We start from the raw sequence: 12,065 nt of genomic DNA on the forward strand, positions 1-12,065 counted from the left end.
GCCTGCATTTCCAACCACATGGAGAAAACTGAAGCCATTGAAAGGACACTTTCCTAAATATTCCTCTGAAAATGATCCTTCTATGGTCTTCATCTCCACTATGAAGTTACAGTGAACTCTGTCTTAATCACCTTGAACCATCAGTAAATATTTAACATGCTAGATAAGTAGCTCTTCTAAGAAATCTAGAAATTCATTTTCAGTTCCAGTGGTCACTTTTGATTTGTACTCTATCCTTCCCCTCCCACAGTTCTTGACCTGACCTGAAATTAGAAGACTCAACACCTCTATCCTCAATGAGCAACACCAAATGGTAGGAAAGCAATAGCTGAGATAAGAAATTTGGTTTGCATTAACTTCTGTTACATTTTATTTCCTCATTCCTCTTTTTCTCTCAGACTTTTAAACAGTAGCATTCTCAACTTCTTTACTTATCTACTGTATTATCAACCACTGTGTTGAGGTTCTCATTCAGATTCTTGGGTTGAAAATCTTATTATTGGCTTCAGCCCACATATCTCTAGAGAATTTCATACTTGAATTTGAATGTTGACTTCAATTTGAAATTGAATGTCTAATTGAGCTTTCAAACATAATATATTAAACTGAACTCTTTATTTTTCTTCCACATCTCTCTTAAAATTCCCCACTTAAAATTTCACAATTTTTATTGTTTCAGTTATTGATAATTTGATCCTTGTAGGCCTAACACCTGCAATCGAACTTGATTCTACTTTTTCTCACATAATTCTCATTAACCCATCAGAAAATTCTATTGATTCTATCTTCAAAACAAACCTAGAGTCTGATTACCTCCCACCATCTGCATATATAACTCTATGATTTTTGTCACTATCACCTCTAATTTAAATATTGTTGATCCCCTTCTGTTCACCCTACTTCTAGTTTTACAGAAAATCTGTTCTTAACACAGTGATCCTTAACAGTGATTCCATTAGCTAACTTAGATCATACCAGTTTCTTCTCAGATTTTTCCAGCATATTCTTATTTTTCTCAAAATAAAAACCAAAGGTTTCATAATGATTTATAGGGCTCTACACAATATGCTTCATGTTAACTCTAGAACTCTTTTATTCTGGCCTCTTCGAGGTTCCTTAAATAACACACTGCAGAATGAATATGGTTTCACATTTTAATTGTTCTCTTAGAGGAAAGTAACCCAGACTGAGCCACACAATGTATCTTAGGAACTCAAAATTTGCTTAACAAATGAACCGATACTCACTTTATTAATGTTAAATAATATTAATAAAGATTATTTGCTCAGGACAATGACACATATTTAAGGCTTGGCAAGCATTGTTTTCTTACTCATTTAAAAAGACAAAAATGTTAAGTCATTTATAGTGTAAGACTAAAATGATCTAGGTTTTGAACAATTTATAAAATCCCATTCTGAAAGCACAGGTTTAATTTTAGCAAAGTAATAACTACAACCGAGGAGGATGAAATGGCAATAGAGGCAGATCACCAGAAATTCTCTGAATATTTTATCATAATAGGGGATAAGAAAATTATTTCAGTAACAGGTCGAGTTTGTTTGTTTTTTAAATCAATTTATATGCATTGCATACAACACAAACAAAAGACATGTTTGCTCGATAATTTAATAAACATTAATGAGGTTTAAGACTAAAATAGAAATTGAGCATGTGTACCTTTATCTGAACTGCCATCAAATTTAATAACATGTCACATTTTTATTAACCTAGGAGTCTCACTTGTCTATTTTATTATTCGCCAGAAAATATATGTGCCTGTGTTCAGTGATTTGTCCTTTATATTTACATAATTAAACATTGCTTTATAAGAAAAAGTATTTTTTGAAAGGAAAGACATCTACATAACATCTACATAACATCTATTAAAACAATTTCTTGAACAGAAATATCTCTTTGTAAAGAGGCCAATTCCCACGGAAAGAAGGTCTACGTTTCATTTTAAGAGTTATGTAATACAATTGAAAATCTAATTGAAACTATAAAAAGAATAAATGAAATTTGTGCCTATAGGAGCTATTTTTCAGGTCATAAGAGGTACCTAAGTGAATTTAATGAACAAAAAAAATTAAGTATGACAATGCATTCTTTAATATATTATTTCATTTATGAGGGGGATATATATGTATATATGTAGTATGCTACATATAGTGCAATATATAGCATGATTTATAATGTAAAATATAGGGTTTGTATTGCACTATTTGTAGTATGTTATATACAATTAGATATAATTCCCTTTCTTGATATCTCTATGTCTCATTCTCACTCTATAGACTATGATTATATAACTGTGGAATATTCATATTCAAACTGTGAGAAATCTAAGATTAAGAGAAAATCTAGAAAAAGACAGAAGAGGGAACAACAATTTGCCTATAGTGGAACAAGTATAAGAATTACATGCAACTTCTCTTCAGAAACCATGCAATCTTCAAGGTGTTGAAAGAAAGAATGCATCCAACTAGAATTCTATAACCAGTGAAATTCTTATAGAAGAGAATACTTTTTCTGATAAAAAAAAAATTGAGGGAATTTGCTGCCAACAGATCTTCCTTGCAGGAAGTGTGAAAAGAAGTTTTTCAAAAAGAAGTTAAATATGTCAGAACACAGACATAGATAAAGGAAGAGAATTAGAGAAGGAATAAGTGAAAATAAGATACATTTTATTCTTTCTTACTTTTGAGCTAACAAGTCAAATAACATTAAGATTTTATTCTGTATTTTGTTTATGAGTAAGTGAAACAAAAGATATATCCCATAAGGGACAAGAAATTGGTAATATTATATTATAAGGTATATGCACTATATATGATGTGGTATAATGCTATTTGAAAGATGACTAAGATCAATTGTACATGTATATTACAAATTTAAAGGCAATCACTATAAAGAGAAAAAGTGAAACATAGTTGATATTATAAGAGTGGAGAAAAATGGGTTCAGGTAAAATGTTTAGTTAGAATCGAAGAATGCAGAAAAAAGTAGAAGACAAAATGTAAAGAAACAAAAAATGAGTAGAAAAGAGCATAGATATTATTCCAAAAAAATCAGTTTAACTATCAATGGTCTCAATACCAAATGGAAGAACTATTAGAGTATACTAAAGAAAATGACCCAACTACAGGTTGTTTATGAGAAATTCATAAATATAAAAATTCAGATAAAATTAAACGAACAGAAGAAAATATACCCTTCTAAAACTAATCAAAGGAAACTGCATTAGTTATATTAATTTCAGGGGAATAAAGTTTGTAGACTTTAAAGAAAATGAACAGAGATAAAGAAGGGCATTTCATATTGATTAAAAAAACACAATTCTCCAAACAAACATAACATACAATTTTTTTTTAAGATTTATTTATTTAAGCATGCAAGAGCTGGGGCACAGGCCAGAGATGTGGGGGCTGAGAGGATCCACCAGAGACAGAGTGGGGAACAGAACAGGCAACCTGACTGAAATACCCTGCTGAGGGGAGCAGTGGGCAAGACAGGAGAGGTCTGCTTCGCCATGTGGGTTTCTCCCTGGTCGGTCAGGACTCGAACTTGTGCTGCAGAGGCTTTGGATTGCTTCATAGTGCAGTGTTTAACCCCTTGCACCACCAGGGAGGCCCCATAATACATAATTCTTAACATGTGTGCTTGCAATTCTTTTATATGTTTGCTGAAGTTGATCTGTAAATATTTTGTTGAGATTTTATGTTCATTGATTTGTAACTGTTCTATCTTATAAAGGTTTGTATGTTGCTATTAAGATAATATAGGTATTATAGAATGAGTTACAAAGTGTTTCTTCTGCTTGTACTTTCTGAACCAGATTGTGGAGGATTGGTATCTTTTTTCCCCTGAACTGCTTCATAGAATCCATGTGTGAACTGATTTAACCTGGTGTTTTCTGTTTCAAATGTCATTATTGATTGATTCAATTTCTTTAATGGATAGAGGAATTTTCAGATGATCTATTTTACTTTTTGCTATTTTTCACAGATTTTGTATTTCAAAAAATTTAGTTAATTTAGATCACCAAATTTTTGTGTGGGGGTGAGTTGCTCACAGATGTCTTTTTTACTATCTTCACAAAGTTCATGGTATCAGCAGTGGTGGCCTTTCTTCTGTCTCTTTTTCTTTATTAACCTGACTAAAGTTTTGCTAATTTTATTTTCTATTTTAAAACAAACTTTTTATTATTAACTTCTTGCTTTTTATTTCTTTGATTTCTGATCTATTTTTTATATTTATCTTTTCTCCTGATTGCTTTGCATTAAATTGAAAATTAATAATATGTAGAATGAAAGAAAATAAAATAAACTTTCCACATTTACTAAATACCTCAAATTGGGATGTTTTGAAAGCTACTTCTTTTACCAAAACATGAATTTATTTTGTGATAGACATGGCTGGGGCAACTGCTAAGGTGCAAGAGGGGAGGTAACATGAAAAGATTCCTTCTGAAAATGAGATTACAAACATTTTTTAAGTAATCACTATACAAAAAGAACTTTAAAAGTTTGAAATTGTTTGAACTAATAAATTTGAAATTGTTTGAACTAATAAATCATATAGTTGGTCATTTCTAGGCAATTATTCCACAGATATCTTTAAAGAAAATTAACAGTAACAGACTTATAAAATATTAGATATGTAATATTTAGGTAATCAACACAACCTTTAAGAAAGCATGAACATCTAAATATTAATATTACTATACCTAAATTTTTTATACTTGATGGTTTATAGTTTATTACATTACATTTTTATATGTTGACTTTGTATATATTTTTCTAGAGTCTACATTGACGATTTACAACTAAATCTAAACTCTCATATACTCCTGTAATGTGTTTTGTTTGGCTAAAATTGATACGGGTAGAATTTTTCGGAGGGAGACATATATTTAAATACTTGAATAAAAACAAATATACACTGCTTTCAAAATCTAGAACTAAATGTTACCAAAGAAATCTGGATTGCAAACATGATGCTAACTACTTTCTTCTTCCTTTGTCTTATATCTTTAAACTTAAAACATTTGTTTGTTATTATAAGGAAAGGGCTATTCTTACACATATGTAATTAAATGTGGTTTTATTGCTAGTCTTCTCATAATTAAGAAAAAAAGTTTTATAGAATGTGGAACAGCAGACAAATTTTAGCTTTTGTTGACACCAATTGACAAATCTTGGGAAGCAGCAAACTGTCCTGAGACCAATCCTGTGATCACACCTTTGGTGATTGCTAGGATCAATCAGGGCAAACCAGTGTGCTTCAGAGGATGTGTACATGCTACATCTTTTTGCAGATTCTAAAATAAATAATCTTCATGTTTCAGAGAGCCAACATTTTATCAGTCTATATGCTTAATATCAGTTTTCCTAATGGAACAAGCCATGCGGATAAAGACAAACACCATATGATTTCACTTATGTGGTACACAGAGGAAAAAATCAAGCAAATGATGCAAATAAAACAAAAAGAAACATTTCAACAATAATATCAAACTCCTGGTTACCAGAAGAAAAGGGAAGAGAGGAGGAGGGAAAGTTGTGTCAAAGGGTTTAATAGTATGGTGAAGGGTAGTATTTGACTTTTAATGGAGCACTTAATGTATACAGATGCTGGTTTTCAATGATGCACACCTTAAATTTATGGCATAATGCAATGAGACATACATATATATATATATACACACACACATACACACAAATATGTACATCTGCTTTCAATCATATATGTGCTTTCAATCATATACAAAGATCACAAACACAAATGGCAATGAGGACTTGTTTACTAGGTGTCAAGCATCTTTTATTTTTCCCACTTAGCCCTCACTATAAATTTGTGACCTAGACACCATTGTCCCCCTCCACTTTTCAGACAAGGAAGTTAAGACATGGATGAAGTGTATGCTGAAGATAACATGCGACTAATATAAGACAAATGACATGTCAGTCTGCTTGACACTACACAATCTCTAGTTCTTTGAAAAAAAAAATTTTAAGATTTATTTTTATTTATTTATACAAGCACTGGGTACATCAGAAGCGTGGGATGGTGAGAGAATTCACCAGAGCCAGAGTGGGGAGCAGAGCAGGCAGAAGGACCGAAGTACACTGCTGAGGGGAGCAGCTGGCGGCAGGAGAGGTCCGCGTGCCATGTGGGACCGTCCTCTGGTGGCTGGGGAGCCGCTGTGGATCGAACTGGCGCTGCAGAGGCTGCAGGCAGCTTTGCAACCCAGCGCTCAACCGCTGCGCCACCAGGGAGGCCCAGGTCTTTGAAATTTAATTGAAATTTCCCCCCACATTTTGTTTGAGGTAAATTAGATTTACATCTTTGTATCTGCTTCAAGAGTGACAGGTTCAAACCTATACAAATGTATACTTTCATACCCTGTCAACTACCTGTGCTCCAATAAACCTCCACTATGTTCCACTGGGCTCCTTACAACTCCATATCCTACCCCCACCTACACTAGCCCCATCCCACTCTAGTTGCCTCAGTTTTTGTCTGTTATTAAGTTTATTATAGGTTTAGTTTTGACTGACCCTCTTTTATGTTTCTCTGTATTTCACACACAAGTGAGACTATTCAGTATTTGTCTTTCTCCTTCAATGCAAACAGTCTAAGTGTGAAGAATGTGTGCAAGCACATATTCCTCCTCTTATGAGAGTTATGGAAAAGTTACTAAGATACTATATCTGCTTAGTACCATACTGTATCCTCAAGAAATCAAATTACATTTAAAAAATCTCTTTTCAATCTCTTTTTCAAATATATTTTTATATTTTACATTATTCTCCTGGTGGTTGCCACACAAACAGAACTGGATTATATTTAGCTTTTTGGGACATTATTATTTTCTTATTTTCATCATCTACCAAATTTTTATTTTCTCTTTGCCTGAGAAATATTCCCTGATTATTCCTCCATTTCAAAATCACTGTTCCTGCAAATTACTTAAGTACCTTGTGGCTATATTTGTGTGCATGTATCACAAACTTTTACTTTTTATAAGTATCTCTGAATCTCCCCATAGTCACATTAAGAAGTAAATTCAAGATTTAGTTCTTATATCTCTGAAGTCTTGTATAAATGATAGCAAACAGTCATAATAAAAAAAAATTCAGTTCATTAAACAGAAATCTTCCTAATGAGAAGTAGAATCAAAGTAAAAAAAGTTTTAAGAAGTTAAATTCTAAGTGTGGTTCTAGAATCACTACTCCCCAAATAGTTTATGCATTTGTAAAATGTACAATTTTTTTTGTCACATGACATGTTTTTAATAACAAAAATATCTTTTCTGTGGAGACAATTTATATTTAGCAAGCTCCCTGACAATTTCTGTGTATTCTATTTGTAGTTTGATTCCTAAATCATCAAACATGTTTTCCTAGAAGCTACATGAAGCACTAGGCTATGAACTTGAATGTTAGTACAGGATCGTGTATGATTTATATGTCACATCCTAGCAGACTTTGATCTTTTTATCTATTTTGTGTCTTCTTTCATTACTATCACCATCCCTCAGACATCTCATCTTTTTTCAGATACTACATTTTTGTATTGCTGTTCTCATGCCAGTCCTCCTTCAATTTTTTATTTCTCCTAACTACAACTGTAAATGATCGTATAGTTTTTGTACATCGAATAGATGCCAAACAGAGGTATAATGATGAGTGGAAGTTAGCTCCCTTTAGGTAAACACAGTGTGTTAAAATAAAGGTTATATCAGTAGGGATGAATGGCATCTTTCCTAATTTGTTTATCCAGATAGGTGATTTTTCTGTAGAATTTTTTTTCATTATTTACCTACACATATTGTCAGACTGTTAACATTTATTCAAATCTAGTGTCAGTTACTGTGCTAAAATTTTTGTGTTTTCTTATTCAATCCTCAAAATAATCTTAATATATTGATACTAATTCTTAGGAAAGCATAACAGATGTAACAAAAAATAATCAAAAATGAACAGTGGTTCAAATAGATTAGAGACATATTGCTTGCTTCTGTAAACAGAGCAGATGACTCAAAATTTCCCCCTACAGTCTGTATAAGGTGGTTGTCCATACAGTAATTAATGGATAAAAGCATATGAAGAGTCTGCCATTAAACAGTTTATGGTCAGTCTTAATATATGTTGCACATCCTCTTGATTCACTGTTTCATTTGCTAGAAATCAGTTCAGTGCTATATGAAACTGCCATATGAAAACTAGTGTAACCATATATATTTTTAAAAAATTGGGAGAATCGACCTTAGATGATCTCTAGATCCCAAATCCAGAGCTGTTAACAATACTTCAATAGATAATTCCATATTTAGCTTTCAACTCCTCTCCTGGAGATATAAATATCGAGGAGGTATGTAATATGCAGGCATTAGGACAAATTCTAAAAACTCTCTATGGATGTTAAACAGAAATCATCGATATAATTTCAATACAACATGCCTCATTGATTTTTTTTTTTTTTTTTTTTTTTTTAATTTTCTAGAGGCATGTCTTATTTATTTATTTATTGTTTGTTTGTTTGTTTGTTTGATACATGCACTGGGTACAGTCAGAAGCGTGGGAGGGTGAGAGAATTCACCAGAGCCAGAGCGGGGAGCAGAGCAGGCAGAAGGACCGAAGTACACTGCTGAGGGGAGCAGCGGGCGGCAGGAGAGGTCTGCGCGCCATGTGGGACCCTCCTCTGGTGGCCGGGGAGCAGCCGGGGATCGAACCGGCTGCAGAGGCTGCAGGCAGCTTCGCAACCCAGCGCTCAACCGCTGCGCCACCGGGGAGGCCCCCTCATTGATTTTTAATTCAATTTATTACTTAGAGATATTCCTGATTTATTCCAGAAATTTAATAAAATAAAGTTTATTTAAATTTTTCTTAGAGGGATTAGTTGATCACTAACTGGCTACCAAAAATATGTTTATTAATCTGTTCATTCATTATAAACACACCTTTGAATTGGGATGGATATTTAAAATACACTTCCAATGATTATGCAGCCATGTTTCACCGACATGGTTATTTAAAGTTTCTGAGATAAAAGTTTTAAAAACCTAACAGTTTATCAGGAAGACTCAAATGGACACTAATCCTATTGATGCTTAATAATAGTACATCTTTAATTATGGGCATATTAGATTGTCAATGAAAGAATAACTACCTTTTCTATGAAACTGATTTCTTCAGTGTCATATAAAATATACTCGAATCTTGATACATTTTAATAACTTATTTTTGTATTATAGTGACTTAAAACAACATAGTTTATTGTCATGGAGTAGTTTTAGGAGTCAGAAATAAGACCTGGGTCTCTTGGAGCGAACATCTAAGTGTCAGTTTGTTTTGTTTTCCTTTCCATTTTCAAAAGAATGCCTATATTCCTTTGCTTTGAATGTCTTCTATATCTTTAAAAGTCAGCAATCACTTTCCTGTGATATCTGCTTTCATTGTCACATCTTTTTTCCTCATTCTTCTGCCTCCTTTTTCCCTCTCTGGAGGATTACATTGGGCCAGCCCAGATAATCCATCATTGTCCTTTTATTTTGAGATGCTTAGCGTAATATCTGCAAATTGACTTCTGCCTGCAAATTAAGATATTCACAAGTTCCCAGGACAGACACACTATGACTCTGCCTACCACAGACATCTCCAACTTTCCCTTATGAAAGCTGCTAAATCTTAGTTTTCTTATTTGAAAAAAATAGCCTTATAATAGCACCACAATCACAGAATTATTGTAAAAATTAAACTTGAGAGCTCTTACAAAAAATTTAGTACAATGTGTCATACATATTTGACCTTTTTTTAGTTAATTACTGTGGGATCAATCTATACAAAACATTTAGTATAAATGTGATTCTTAGAAAGAGGTCAGTAGAAATCAGCTATGAAGGTTATTGTCTTCAAACATTTTAATATATTATTATTTTATTAATGTTAGTAATACATATCTAATTTAGAGCAATGCTATTAAACTTGGTAAATTATTGCAAGTATGTTGCATTTTCTAGTAATGTGTTATGGATTTATTTTTAATAAAGCATATTTTTACCTTGTCCTTAAAGTCATCAAATCCATTCCTATAGCATCTTGAATTACGTAGTTCTTTCCACAGTAGGGTAAATGAAAACCCACTACATTTCCTGTATTCTTAAGATACTTCATTTTAATTTCTGACATAAAAGTTTAGGGAATATAATTAGATGATTGACTGATTATGGATGATACAGAAATATATATATTTATATATATAACTAAATAAATTCCTAAGTTGTATATATTTATTCCTAATATTATACTTATGAATTCACTTAGTTTTATTACAAGTTAGAATTGATTGTTCTATGGGAATATAATGCTGAGCTTCCTTCACATGAACCCTTTGTCTTTGGGAATGATGCAAATCTAATTGGTCTTTTGTCATCATTATTATAGATGTACATATGTAAATGACACCAAACTTGGCATATGTTTCTAATGAAATACATGAATTATGTTTTATTTCTGATCTTGATGGTCTCTGTCATATTGGCTTTGAGTTCCAAAATAATGTGAAAACATCAAACATTTATTTATAAACAATATATTTTATACATGCATACATATACATATGCAAAAAAAACCCAGTATGCTTCTACCATAAGTCAAAATGAATTAAGTGAATTTCTTTTAAAATGCATTTTTGGAGTTCAAGGTAATACTTTTCTTGTACATAAATACATTGCATGGAAAGAGAGGTTCAAGGGAAGGTGTAGGGAGTTTACACTGAAGCTATTTATGTGCCTAATTAAATACATAGTATTGACTAACACAATTTCCAAAATAAAAAATATATGGTATAGTATGTATTAATATTAAATTCTGTATATCCTAATCTACTCACTATAATTTTGTATTTCTAATTTTATTAAAATGAGTTGCAGGAAATATATATTTTATTACAGTGAAGATATATTCCTAAGAATCTACATCATTTAGAAAATCTCATTTATCATCATAATTCAAGCCTGTAGCAGTTTCACTTCCTTTACAATATATTTTGCTGTGAATACTGATAATAAAGACAAATTCCATTCATAATTTTACCAAGTTCTCTACATTCTTCTTAAGGTGACAATTTTAGAAGATATGATTCTTCAGCATATACTACACTATGTTTAAGTGCTCACAGGTGTTAAATTTAAGTGCCTCAATGATATTTTAAAATAATGGAATGGTTTAATGAGTGGTAAAAATTCAACATTTTCACCCACATAAAATCTAACCATTATTTTTTTTTTCAGAAATATGTGGCAAAGTGTTAGTTGCTAAGGAAACTGTCTTCCATGACAATTAGTATAAAATATAGACAGGGAAAAGATATCCAACATGCCATTGAATTTTTTTTATTAGTTTATTTTGACTTTGTTGGTATTTCTGTTTTGGGAATATATTTTTAATTGAAGATACAATAAAATTTATTCAGGGCACTGAAAATGACTTTCAAAATTTCACTAATATAGTGGATATAAACCCTGGAGAATTTTATGAAGCAAATGTCTTTAAGCATTAAGAATTTAGCTATACATAAGTAAGATAAAACAAAGTTATATAATAGTTCATAGTATTTCTATATTTTATGTTTTCTGTTATAAAATTTATTAAGTATTATCTATTTCATATATCATTTATATTCTTATTTTTACTTATAAGTCTAAACAAATAATTATTATGGAAGAGAGATTAATACTGAATAGAGACAATTTTTAACCTTAAATTTCATAACAGTTGTAATCACTAAATAAAGTGAAAATGATAATGTGTTCATGTGAAATTTTCACAAAGACTAATTGTTAAATTATGGTAGAGCACACTCAATTTAAAGGCGGAGCATCTTTACATTTTTGTAAGTATTTATAAAATAAATCACTGTATTTATTCTTAGCATTTTTGGAACATATTTATAAATTACACCAATAACACACAAATAACACTTTGTAAAAGAACTAAACATTTAAACACTGCTTCTTGATTTTTTCCAAATAGTAATATAATAATAATAAGAGTAGT

At 31.5% G+C, this 12,065-nt stretch overlaps 1 long non-coding RNA gene across 7 annotated transcripts in view; it reads right to left on the reverse strand.

Moving 5' to 3' along the window:
- LOC119234138 (uncharacterized) overlaps positions 1–12,065 on the reverse strand; it is a 326,611-nt gene that overhangs the window by 204,877 nt on the left and 109,669 nt on the right. The gene's annotated exons all lie outside the window — the stretch shown is intronic.

Source organism: Talpa occidentalis, unplaced genomic scaffold (genome assembly GCF_014898055.3).
Source record: "Talpa occidentalis isolate TD23 unplaced genomic scaffold, MPIMG_talOcc4v2.1 talOcc4.8, whole genome shotgun sequence".
NCBI lineage: Eukaryota > Metazoa > Chordata > Mammalia > Eulipotyphla > Talpidae > Talpa > Talpa occidentalis.